Source organism: Microtus ochrogaster, chromosome 4 (genome assembly GCF_000317375.1).
Source record: "Microtus ochrogaster isolate Prairie Vole_2 chromosome 4, MicOch1.0, whole genome shotgun sequence".
NCBI classification, from domain to species: domain Eukaryota; kingdom Metazoa; phylum Chordata; class Mammalia; order Rodentia; family Cricetidae; genus Microtus; species Microtus ochrogaster.
In genome coordinates, this window is record NC_022011.1 from 49,709,985 (window position 1) to 49,720,607 (window position 10,623).

The 10,623-nt window shown below is 53.7% G+C and overlaps 1 protein-coding gene across 3 annotated transcripts in view; it reads left to right on the forward strand.

Moving 5' to 3' along the window:
* Brd3 (bromodomain containing 3) overlaps positions 1-10,623 on the forward strand; it is a 32,885-nt gene that overhangs the window by 355 nt on the left and 21,907 nt on the right. Inside the window, exon 1 of one of the 3 annotated variants that reach the window (XM_005346212.2) lies at positions 114-189. The exons of 1 other annotated variant lie outside the window; for it this stretch is intronic. The gene's annotated coding sequence lies outside the window, so the exon portion shown is untranslated. Of the gene's footprint in view, positions 1-113; positions 190-529; positions 606-10,623 lie in introns of those variants that run through there. One more of the 3 variants, XM_005346213.2, reaches the window with a different exon arrangement.

Sequence of the window (10,623 nt, forward strand, 5' to 3'; positions counted from 1 at the left end):
TGCCTCTGCCTCCCCTGGGCGGCCCTGGCGCGATCCCGGGCGCGGACTACGACTCCCGCCAGGCGCCGCGGCGCAGCGCATGAGCCCTGTACAGCTCCGGCGCGTCTATTATGCTGCCGGGGCCGGCGAGCCAAAGAGGAGCCGGCCGCGCGGGCCGGGAGGCGACGGCGCTGGAGCCGCCTAGGCCAAGTACGCCTTTCTCTTGCTTCCTTGTGCGTGCGGGGTGGCGGCGGCGGGACTGGCTGAGAGAGCGCGGCCCCGAGCGCATGGCGCAAGCCTCCCGCGCGTCCCAAAACCCCGAGCCCCGGGCCGCCTCCTCCGCCGCCTTTGTGCGCGGCCGCGATGCAACAAAGCGCGGCGGCCGCCCGCCCGAGGTCGCGGCGGCTGCGCGGGCTCCGTTCCCCTCCGCTCTGCGCCCGCGTCTTGCCGGCCGCCTTGGGCTGGCCTGGGAGGCGTCGCCTTGGTCGGAGCGCCTGGCCTGGACTTGGCACGGCCCGCGCGCTCCGCGCCAGCCCTCCCTCACGGAAGGGATTTTTTTTTCTTTCCCCTTTTCCTCTGCCCGCCATCTTCCGAAGGGGACTGCCCGGAGGACGCGGCGCGGGAAGGTGTGCGCGGTGTGCCCCAGGGTCGCGGCTGTGCGCTCCGGCGCCACTTTGCTGGCGCCGGCCTGGGCGGATCGTCTCGGGGCAGGCAGGCCAAGCTGGGCCTGGGCTCTGCGTGAGCCTTGCCAGGGGGGCCAGCGGCGGCGTGGCTTGGGGGGCGGCGGCCGCCTTTGCAGAGTTATGGCCCGGGAACGACTTTGCGCTCTCGCGAGTTACTGATTATTGCAGCCAGCCCAGGAAGAAACCCAGTTCACATTTTGAAATCAGCCGAAAGAGTACTAATCCGGGCGAGGTCGAGTTGAATCGAGGTGGGAGGAGTGGGGTGCACGTCTTTTTCCCACTTAGTGTCCAGCACGCAAGCCAGTTGGGTGAGGAATGTGCATCCCAAAGCCTCTTGTATGAGGTTCTTGAAGGTTCCCGGTGAAGAAAACCTGACGGCCTGGGGAAGTTGTCTCCACCAGTTAGTTGCTGCGCCGGGGGCAGGGCTGACGTGGAAGCCTGAACGGTCTTCTTTGCCCTTGGGGGTAGGGGGCACGGAGGAGACTCACTGGGAGCCAGTGGGAGGGCATACTGTTTTGTGAGTTCCCGCTTTAGGGCTCAGTCCTATCTACCCTTTGCAATTTTGTTCGAGAGCTCTCTGCCTGAAATAAGTGCACAGCTGTTGTTTCCCTCTGTACCTTAAACTTCCTAACTGTTGTAGACGTTTGTGTCTCGCAGTGCGTTCTTCGGTGGCTAAGATGGGGCTGGGTGCGAGAAGAAAAGTAAGTGGAGGAATTGCTTTGGCTCAGCTTCTGCCCCCCTGGTTGTTTTTTCTCCGTGTTGTTTCGCACTTTCTTAGTCCTTAAAGTGGCGTTTATTGTGTGTCTGTGGGGATGTCCCTGAAGAGAGCTGAGATCTCTGCTGTACTCCCTGAGAGTTTCGCACCCGCTTTCCAGGTTACAGGACAGGGCTCCTGCAAGGACCAGTCCCAGGCCCCAGTGACCTTTTCTGGTGGCTCCATGGCCTCTCGTTGGCAAATAAAAGCCTGTTTGCTGTTGGTTCTGTCTGAGGCCTTGATATGTGCTGTTGGCTGTAGATCAGGAGAGGTGAGGTACAGGCTTGACTGCTCAGGAGGCAGGGGTCTTGCTGACTTTGCTGGGGTAAGCTCTGGGCCCACTGCTTGAGCCAGGCGCTAGGAGTTTGGAGATCCAGTCCTAGCCCTAGCCCTGTGTCTGGGAAACCCAGGAGAGAGAGGCACTGAAAAGCTTTTGCAGGGTGGGTGACCAGGGAGTGTGTCCAGTTTTTTTTTTGTTTTTTTGTTTTTTTTTATAAGAAGGTGCTGCTTTCTTTGCACAGTGCAGTATCCTGCTTTGGAAGTGAGCTTTGAATGAGGGATGGAGGGAGTAAAGGCTCCCTCCTTCCGTTAGACTCACAGAAAGTGAAAGTGGAGGAGTGTTAAAAGGGAAGGCACAGCCAGACTTGATTCTGCCCAAGCTCCTACAAGCCTGGAGCTGTGCCCCCAGGGCCTCCCAGGGTTACCTTGTCCACTTCCTGGTTTACTGTGGCCTAAGGCCACAAGTGGGATGTTCTGCCTACTGTTCAAGTGAGTGCTGGAATGCCCAGATCTTGGAAGAGCCACAGGAAACTATTGGCTGGGGAAACCAGCATCCAGTGGAGACCCTTTCTTGCTTCAGAGAGTACTGTGAAGTTGTGACAGAAAGCAGGAAAGCAGTACTCCTTCCGTGGGGCAGCCTTGAACCTTGTGGGGTCCTATGTGCTGCACCCCCCCCCTGCAGCCTCACCTGGGGGCTGCTGTTTGCAGTAAGTTTTGACAGATGTGGTGCCCCTTTTGTTTATTTTTGGTCGTTGCTGCCCTGGTCCTGAGTCCAGTCCTCCGTATCTTAAAAGTGTTGCTGGGTTCTTTACAGGGGAAAGTGTCCCATTTTGAGTGCTCACAATTTGGTGTTGCCTTGTAGGCCTGTTGGTTGATACAGATCCCAGTCCATGTGTTTTGTGGGGATGGGGGGTAGGGTGCGCTGGCTTTGGCTCTGGCAGGCTAACTGTGTGTGTGTGTGTGTGTGTGAGAGAGAGAGAGAGAGAGAGAGAGAGAGAGAGAGAGAGAGAGGCTTTGACTTTGGCAGGCCAACACTGTTGGCTCTCATTTCTCAGTGCTCAGTGTCTCTATGGCTTGATATGGCTTGATGACCTTGAACTGGACATACCTTTTGGAGAACACCCCCTACAGAGGGACTCACTAGGTGTTGGGGGCTGGAGGTGGAGGGGTTTCCAGCTGTGCAGAAGTGTCACATGGGTACAGTAATGTCTAAGGGTCCTTAGTCAACTGCCAGTGGCAGTAGAAGTCGGACTTCCTCACCCATGTCCAGATATTTCCAGAAGACATATCCAGACGCTGTGTGTCCTGTAGAGGAGGAGCCCCATGGACCTGGAGCCTGAGATGGAAGGAACATTTGTGTCACAGGCGTTAAACCACAAGTCTTATTGGTGGCATGGCCTCAGTTTCTCATAAGCATTGAATGATACCTGCTTGGGTTCAGTTGCAGTAGGTGCTGCTGTTGGGCCTGCTGAACCCCCCCCCCCCATGCCTTTTGAACACGTGACAGAAAGAAATGGAGTTGAGCTCTGCAGGTAGCCTGTTAGACTAAAGGGAAGGTGGGTTACTACACGCTTCGGGCTACCCACCAGAGAGAGCCTTGGAGAACTGACCCAGCTCCCTGGAACCAAGGCAGATGCGAAAGACTTGGCTCAGCATTCTTAGCTCTGCTCCATTCTATTCTAGGTGAGCCTAGAGCCTTGTCTTGAGTGGTCTGAGGACAGGGCAAGGTGGTAGCCCTGGGCTCCTGGCCCTCTGGCTCACCCAATTCTGTGCTTCTTGACCTTGTAGTCTCCCAGGCTGTCACCTTTCTCAGCCCTCCTTCCCGCGGGTTCTGAGGGAATTGGTTCCTCGGGCCGCTGGTTGGAGGGGAGAGACTTGAGTCACTCAGGAGTAAGGACTGATGGAGGTGGCTTTCTGGCTGACACCTCTGTTGGGTGGCTGATGGATGGAAAGATGAGGTGGCTGAGCTGCTGGACTGTGAGCAGTTGCATCGACCTCCCGTCCTGACCCCTGGTCTTGCTTTGGAGTATTTAGAGAGCTGAAAATGACAAGGTGACAACCCTGTGGGTTTTAGTTGACTCATCTATAAATCAGGCCTCGAGTTGGGCTTTTGTCATGCAGCCCAACAAGAGAGTGTTTCTTCTGTGACTCAACAGATGCAGGTGCCAGGTGTCTGCTGCCCAACTTTGTTCTGTTCAGTGTAGTATCAGGCTCCCCGAGCACGTGCACGTGGGGCTACTTGGCGGTGTGTGTGTGCGCGTGCACGTGTGCTGGGACTCCCTGTAAGTACAAGGCTTGTGATCCACCTTCCCTCTGCAAGTTAAGTGTCCCCCAGAGAGTGTAAGGTGTCTCTTAGCGCCTCACAATGGTCTTGTGTGGGGTGGCTATGGTAGGGTGTTTCAGAGGCCCTTCTGGAGACCACAGTTTCCAGACGTAGAGCAGCTTAGTTTCCTTGGGCAGACTGCTGGATTATGAGACATAGAAACCTAAGAAAAACCAAAACTTGTGAAGCCCGAGGAGCCTGGGGCTATGGGCAATGTTGGAAGTCAGAGGTGTGGTGCCGGTGACAGCTGCAGCCACGAGCCTTATGTGCCCTTCCATCGGACAGTCATGGGTTCCACAAAGCTGGCCCTTCATGGGGTGGGGCTTATCCTATCAGAGCTGGGTCCCCTGCCAGACGGGGCCAGGCAGCTGCTAGAAGCAGGTGTGGTATGACCAGGGTGAGCTTGGGATGCTGACTGGGCCTGCCTAGGAGTAAAGGACAGGCAGTGCCACTCAGGAGAGTCTCCAGTGGACAGGGAGGCCCCATATAGACCTGTCTGCCTTGAGGCCCCCAGCCATGTTCCTCCCCAGGCCCCAACAGCAAAGAACAGTTGGCTCTGTCTGTCACATAATTGGCCTTGCCCTAGCAGATCTGTTTTCCCAGGCCTGGAGGACCAACCCTGGGGTGGCCCCTCCCAGGGCACCCAACTGGTATGCCAGTATGAAGGCAGTGGCATCGTTGAGAGTTCTGTAGACATAATGATGAGTCTGGGTAGATGGCCCTGTTGGAGCCTGGCTCTGACTCCTGCCTGGGCCATATTGGGTCCCTGTTCTCTATGTCTGAGAGGCTGCTTGCCTACCTGAGAGCTGGAGCCCATGGATGCTCACCAATGTATTAGAACTAGTAGCAAGAACCTGGGGCTGAACTCGAACCATTAGGGTCCCAGGGATACAGAAACCTAGTGTAAGGAGGGACCCATAAGTATAGGGTCCTCTAAAGCTATGATGACTTGAGGGCAATGGGGAGACTAGGGTATGGAGCTATGATGACCTTAAGTGTGTAGAAGTGAGCTCCTGCTTATCACAGAAGACTCTTGGGGATGGGGATGGAGATGGACAGGGACTCTGCATAGCCTTGACTGTCTTGGAATTTGTTATGTAGATCAGGCAGACCTCAGACTTAGAGATCCTCCTGCCTCTGCTTCTGTCTCCTGAGTGATGCAGCCTCTTTAAGGCATCTTGTGGTTGGCAGAGCATGGTCTATGGTCAGCTGAGGCCCTGCCCTTTGAGTCCCCTATTGAGATCTGGGCATACCCAGTCTGGCTTTCTTTGTATTCTGACCACCCATGGAACCACTTCAACCCCTCCATCATCTATGCCTGTGCTGCCCCCCCCCCCCCCGCCACTTTTTTGCAGTCTCAGCTGTTCCCAGCTGGGAGCCCCTTAGGATGGCCCCTGCCTTTCTACAGCTCAAACTCTTTGGAGTCCCTGGGAGCTGAACTGGCTCTGACTCTTCCCCCACATTGCCAGGGCAGCCTTCCCAGAGAGAGAGCCCTTTCAGCTTACCTTAAAGCTCAATGTAGAGGCTTCTTCCCCGGATCCCAAGAAAAGCTTTCCAGGCTAGATATGCTTCCACAGCCTGGCAACTGTCCCATGCCTGGGCTGACCCAGGCTTGACACGGGGGAAAGGTGCTAAGTGCTTGGGTAAGTAGCTGTGGAGTTGACCTTTGTCAAGCCTGAACACTGGGCTGCAGGGGGTTCTGGCCCTCAGGTCCCTGCTGTCTAGTACTGCTGGCCTGGTGTAGGGGGCATTGAGTTGACCGGAGGAGGCTGTGAGATTGCCTTGAGCTTATTGGGTGTTTTCCATGGTGATAAAATTGTAGGTTCCTACCCCTCCATGTCTTTCCAGGGCGCCTGAGCCCTGGCCTCTCACCTTTGCTGATTTGTCCTTTGGACTTAAAGGGCTGGCTTTTTCCTTTCATTCTTGGACCTGGGGAAGGGGTAGGTGGTCTGCCTAAGGCCATACAGTAAATACAGTAAGGCTGGAAAGCTGCAGGATTAAGGCCTTCCTTCGCTCTGTCCTGAGTGGGTTTGGCAGATGGGCAGGAGGATGGGGGAGACAATGGGGGAGTTGGCTCTATAGCCTTTCTTGCCTTGGTATGGTGAGGCAGCTATCATCAGTGTAGGATATGAATTGAAGGCCCCTCTGCAGCCTTCAGGGACTCACTAGAGCCTTGTTCCAGGCTTCCTCTGGTGCTTGTGGGCCTTTGTGGTTTGTCTGAGTTTCCACACTAGGTGGTTTCACATCCTCTTGAGGCTGATGCCTCCTCAGACGGACTTTCACCCACAGCTGTCCTGAGGTATTGCCCATTGTGGGTCTCGTACTGTCCTGGAGGCCCAAGTGAGAGGATTCTAGGGCGCTATAGAGAAGTCAGGCTCTGCTGAGTGACAGACCTGGGGAAGGGGGCCTCAGTTTCCCCATGAGATATAGGCCCTACCTCTGTCATGTCTGACTGAAGTGGTTGCTACGAGTGTTAGTTATACTCCCGTGTGGAAGCGTCTGTGACTGGTCCTTAGAGGGCTTGGAGCTGCTGTGTCCTGACTTACTCAGGATCAGTGCACTGCTGGCTGGGACAGACAGCATGTAGAAGGGTGGCCCCCTGGGGGTTGTCCGCAGTGAAGAGTTGTCTGACGTTCATTGACTTGACATGCCAAGGCCCACCCGCTCCTTTACTATGCGAGGTCCTGCCATCCTATGTTTGCACCTTTTTGTACTGGCACCTAGAAGGTTGGGTTCCAGCTCCATAGGTACCAGATGTGCAGGACCATCTGCACCACAAAGAGCAATCTCAAGGCCGCTGGAGCCCCTCATGTCTCTCCTGGTGGCCGGTGGGGCTCAGGTGAGATTTTCTGAGTTATAAATGTGAGGCTGGGCGGTGGTGGTGCACGCCTTTAATCCCAACACTCAGGAGGCAGAGGCAGGTGGATCTCTGTGAGTTTAAGGTCAGCCTGGTTTACAAGAGCTTGTTTCAGGACAGGCTCCAAAACTACAGAGAAACCCTGTCTCAAAAAAAAAAAAAAAAAAAAAAAAAAAAAAAAAAAGTGAAACCCTGAGGTCTCTTGGGCATTCTACTTTAGTTCCATCTAGCCTACCAGAGGCCTGGTCCCTGCCTCAGCTTCTTGAAGGATGTGGTTATCTTCTTTTTGCTTATGGCCCAGATTTGTAAGTTAAGACAAGAGTGGAGACGGAGTGCCCTGTCTCTTGGCAGTCCTAAACTGTCTGATTTGTCCAGTCTCCCATTTGGCTTCTGCGTCTCCCATTTTTGCCATCAAACTCCAGACACTTTCATTCATGGAATGTACAGTGCAAACCCCTAAATGATAAGATTGAATCCTAAGTCAAGGTTGAGGTCAGTGGCCTCCAGCAAGGCTTGCCAACAAGTCTGTCCAAGGCACAGGCTGATTTCCTTTTGCTTCAGTCCTGAGTGCCGTATCTTACCCCAAGCCTTGCTCCTGAGTTAGAGAATGGAACCCATGTTGTCCTGCAGGCTCAAGTGAGGGACTCTAGGACTCTGTAGAGAAGTCAGCCCTGGGTACCACAGCTCTGCTGCTGCAGGATCACTGTCTATTCAGAAGTTCATAGCAGCATACTCTTGGTCCTCTGACCTTCCCTGAAGGTCATGCTGTATTGGAGTCTTCTCTTAGGCCTGAGGATAGGGATCTGTAAAGGAGAGACCACCACTCTCTACCCCTAAAGGGTGTTGTGTCTATTGGTTTGGCCTTCTGAAATCTGAAAAGTTGGCAGTTGAAACATGTAACCCAACAGGAGGTACATCATTGAATTAGCTAGTCTGAGCTGTAGAGTGAGACTCTTGTCTTGAGCCAGAACAAAAAACAATGAAGGGAGAGGTACCTCTGGTTGGTAGGCTTGTGAGCATTGCAGGGGTATATCCAGCAGTGAGATAGAGGGCCCCAGCCATGGGCAGAAATGCCTGCTGGCATTTCAGGTCACCATGACTTACCTATCCCCTGGAGGAACCTTAGAGGCTGAGCTTAGGGTTGCACTGCAGCCCATGCTTCTTGTATTGATGGGAGTCTGCATATTTGTGTACTCTGGTGTGTCTCTTACTCTGCCCACAGCAGCCCTGCTTATCTCAGTTGTACTTTCTGGAAGCCTCCTTTGCCTCCTAAGCTTTCACCCTGATAAGCAGCCTAGGCCCACTATGGATCAGAAAGCTGTTTCTCTCATGGGAAATAGCTTTTAAGGAAGCCGGTGGCTCTCCTTCCTTCACAGGTTCTCTCACTGACTTAGAATTTCCTGTGTGACAGTCCAGTTCTCTCTACACTGCTGTCTGGATAGTTGAGGGCTGCTAGGCATTGATGGCTGAAGGTCAGGCCAGGCTTACAGTGGCCCCTGCTGCCCAGACATGCCAGACTAGTTTGCTTTGAAGGGAAGTATGTGGACATTTGACTCAGTCCAGAGGCATGGTACTGTGTGCACCGTGGGGGTTACTATGTGTCTTAGGGTTTCTACTGCTGTGAGAGACACCATAACCACAGCGACTCTTATAAGGAAAACGTTTTGGACTACAGAGCGAGTTCCAGGACAACCAGGACTGTTACTAGAGGAACTTTTTTTTTTTTTTTTTGTTTTTCGAGACAGGGTTTCTCTGTGGCTTTGGAGCTTGTCCTGGAACTCGCTCTGTAGGCCAGGCTGGTCTCGAACTCAACAGAGAACCGCCTGCCTCTGCCTCCCAAGTGCTGGGATTAAAGGCGTGCACCACCATCGCCCGCCTACTAGAGGAACTTTGTCTCAAAAAACAAAACAAAAGTTTCAGAGGTTCAGTCCATTTTTCATCATGACAGAAAGTATGGCGGCATGCAGGCAGACGTGGTGTTGGCAAAGGAGCTGCTCCATGTTGACTTGAAGACAGCAGGAAGTGGTCTCAGTGTCACACTGAGGGAAGCTTGAACAAAATAGACCTCAAAGCCTGTCCCCACAGTGACACACTTTATCCAAACAAGGCCATATCTACTCCAAAAAAGCCACACCTCCTAATAGTGCCACTCCCTATGAGCTTACATTCAATTACATTCAAACTACCATAGCCAGGAGCTTAGGTGCCCACTAGTTGGGATCCTGCCTCTCAGCCCCTCTCTCTGGTGGTCCTGGGAATTAGGCGGCTTGGCTTTCCCACCCTCCCTGTGTGTTACCCTTCTGTCACCCTACTCCTCCATCCCAGGCATTAGGACATTTCAGGAGGTGGTTCCCAGTGCCTGGGTATGGAAAGGGCTGTGACCATCTACCTTCCTCAGAGGAGGCCTTCCTGTACCTTAGCCTGTAGTCTCAGACCCCTTTCGGTGTCATGGGTCCTCCAGGTCAGATTCAGTCTCCTGTTGCAGCTCTCTGGACCCACACAGTGGCAAGACCAGCCTTTGTTCCTGGGAATCTCATACGCTGTGAGAGTGAACTTCCACCCCTACACTGGTCATAGCCAGCTTGTGCTCCCTGAGCCCTGAGTGCTTAACTTCAGGCTCACAGCCCCATGGGAGATGAAAGAACACACTGTGAGGCTGGCAGGTAGCAAGGGTGAATTACAACCCTGATGGCTACCTCAGCATCCACCCTGCAGCCCCATGCTGTTAGGATTTCAGTAAGTTCCAAGAATGCCTAGGGAGGACATGAGCCCCATATCCTGAGGAATCATGAAGGCTAACATGGTTACAGTAGCTACCCATCCCAGGGCCCTATCACCTCAGGCCCTGCTGGTTAGTATAGAATCTGGAGCAGGGTTTTGAACCTACAAGTAATCGACCCAGTATGTTAACAGGGTCATCTCCTTTGTATAGGGCAGGACTATCTGATGATCCCAGTGAGAAGTGATCTGGAGGTAGGAACTGACATCCTGGTGGACTTGTGACCTTGAACTTGTGCATAGGTAGCCTTTGGTCTACAGGGGAGGGAAAACACAGCTTCATGGTTGTTGGCATGGGTTGGAGGGGCTGCTTGCCTTCTGGTCTATTCCCTGAGGCTGTGGGTGCCCAGGATGATGCCTGCAGAGCCTCAGTGCAGACACAGATGGTGCCCCAGAAAGCTTAGAAGCGCTTCTTGGATGCAGTAAGTGGGCAGTAAGAGCTGCTTGACAGGTGACACATGTCTGATGGAGGTTTTTGAGACCTTTTCTCCCCTGAGCTGGGGTGGAAGGAATGGAACCTGCTGAGAGTAGATGCTACCAAATGTTTAGCAGCCAGCCTTCTCCAGAGGAGCTTCAGATTGCAGCATTTACCAACCTCTGTGGTGAGACTTGAAAGGACCAGCAGGATGCCAGCCAGTCTGAGTACTCCAGCCCCACTCATCTGCCTGTAAATGTTGGAACTGGCTGAACATCTCTGGATATTGCCTTGAACCATTCCAATGTGATAAACATAAACATACAGGAAAGTTTGAAAGATATCAAGGTTCACATGAGGCACCAGGTCCCACATGCAGCATGGAGCCTGGGCAAGGCCTTTCACAGTGGAAGTGGGTTCATATGGTGCTACCTAGCTTCCTCCTTGGGAGACAGCTGCTGAGTCTTTGCAACTGTCCTAGGGACAGTCCTGACTGGGGGCATCAAAGGAATGAAGAAAGAACAGGCAGATATGGAGGAACAGCTGAAAGTCAGG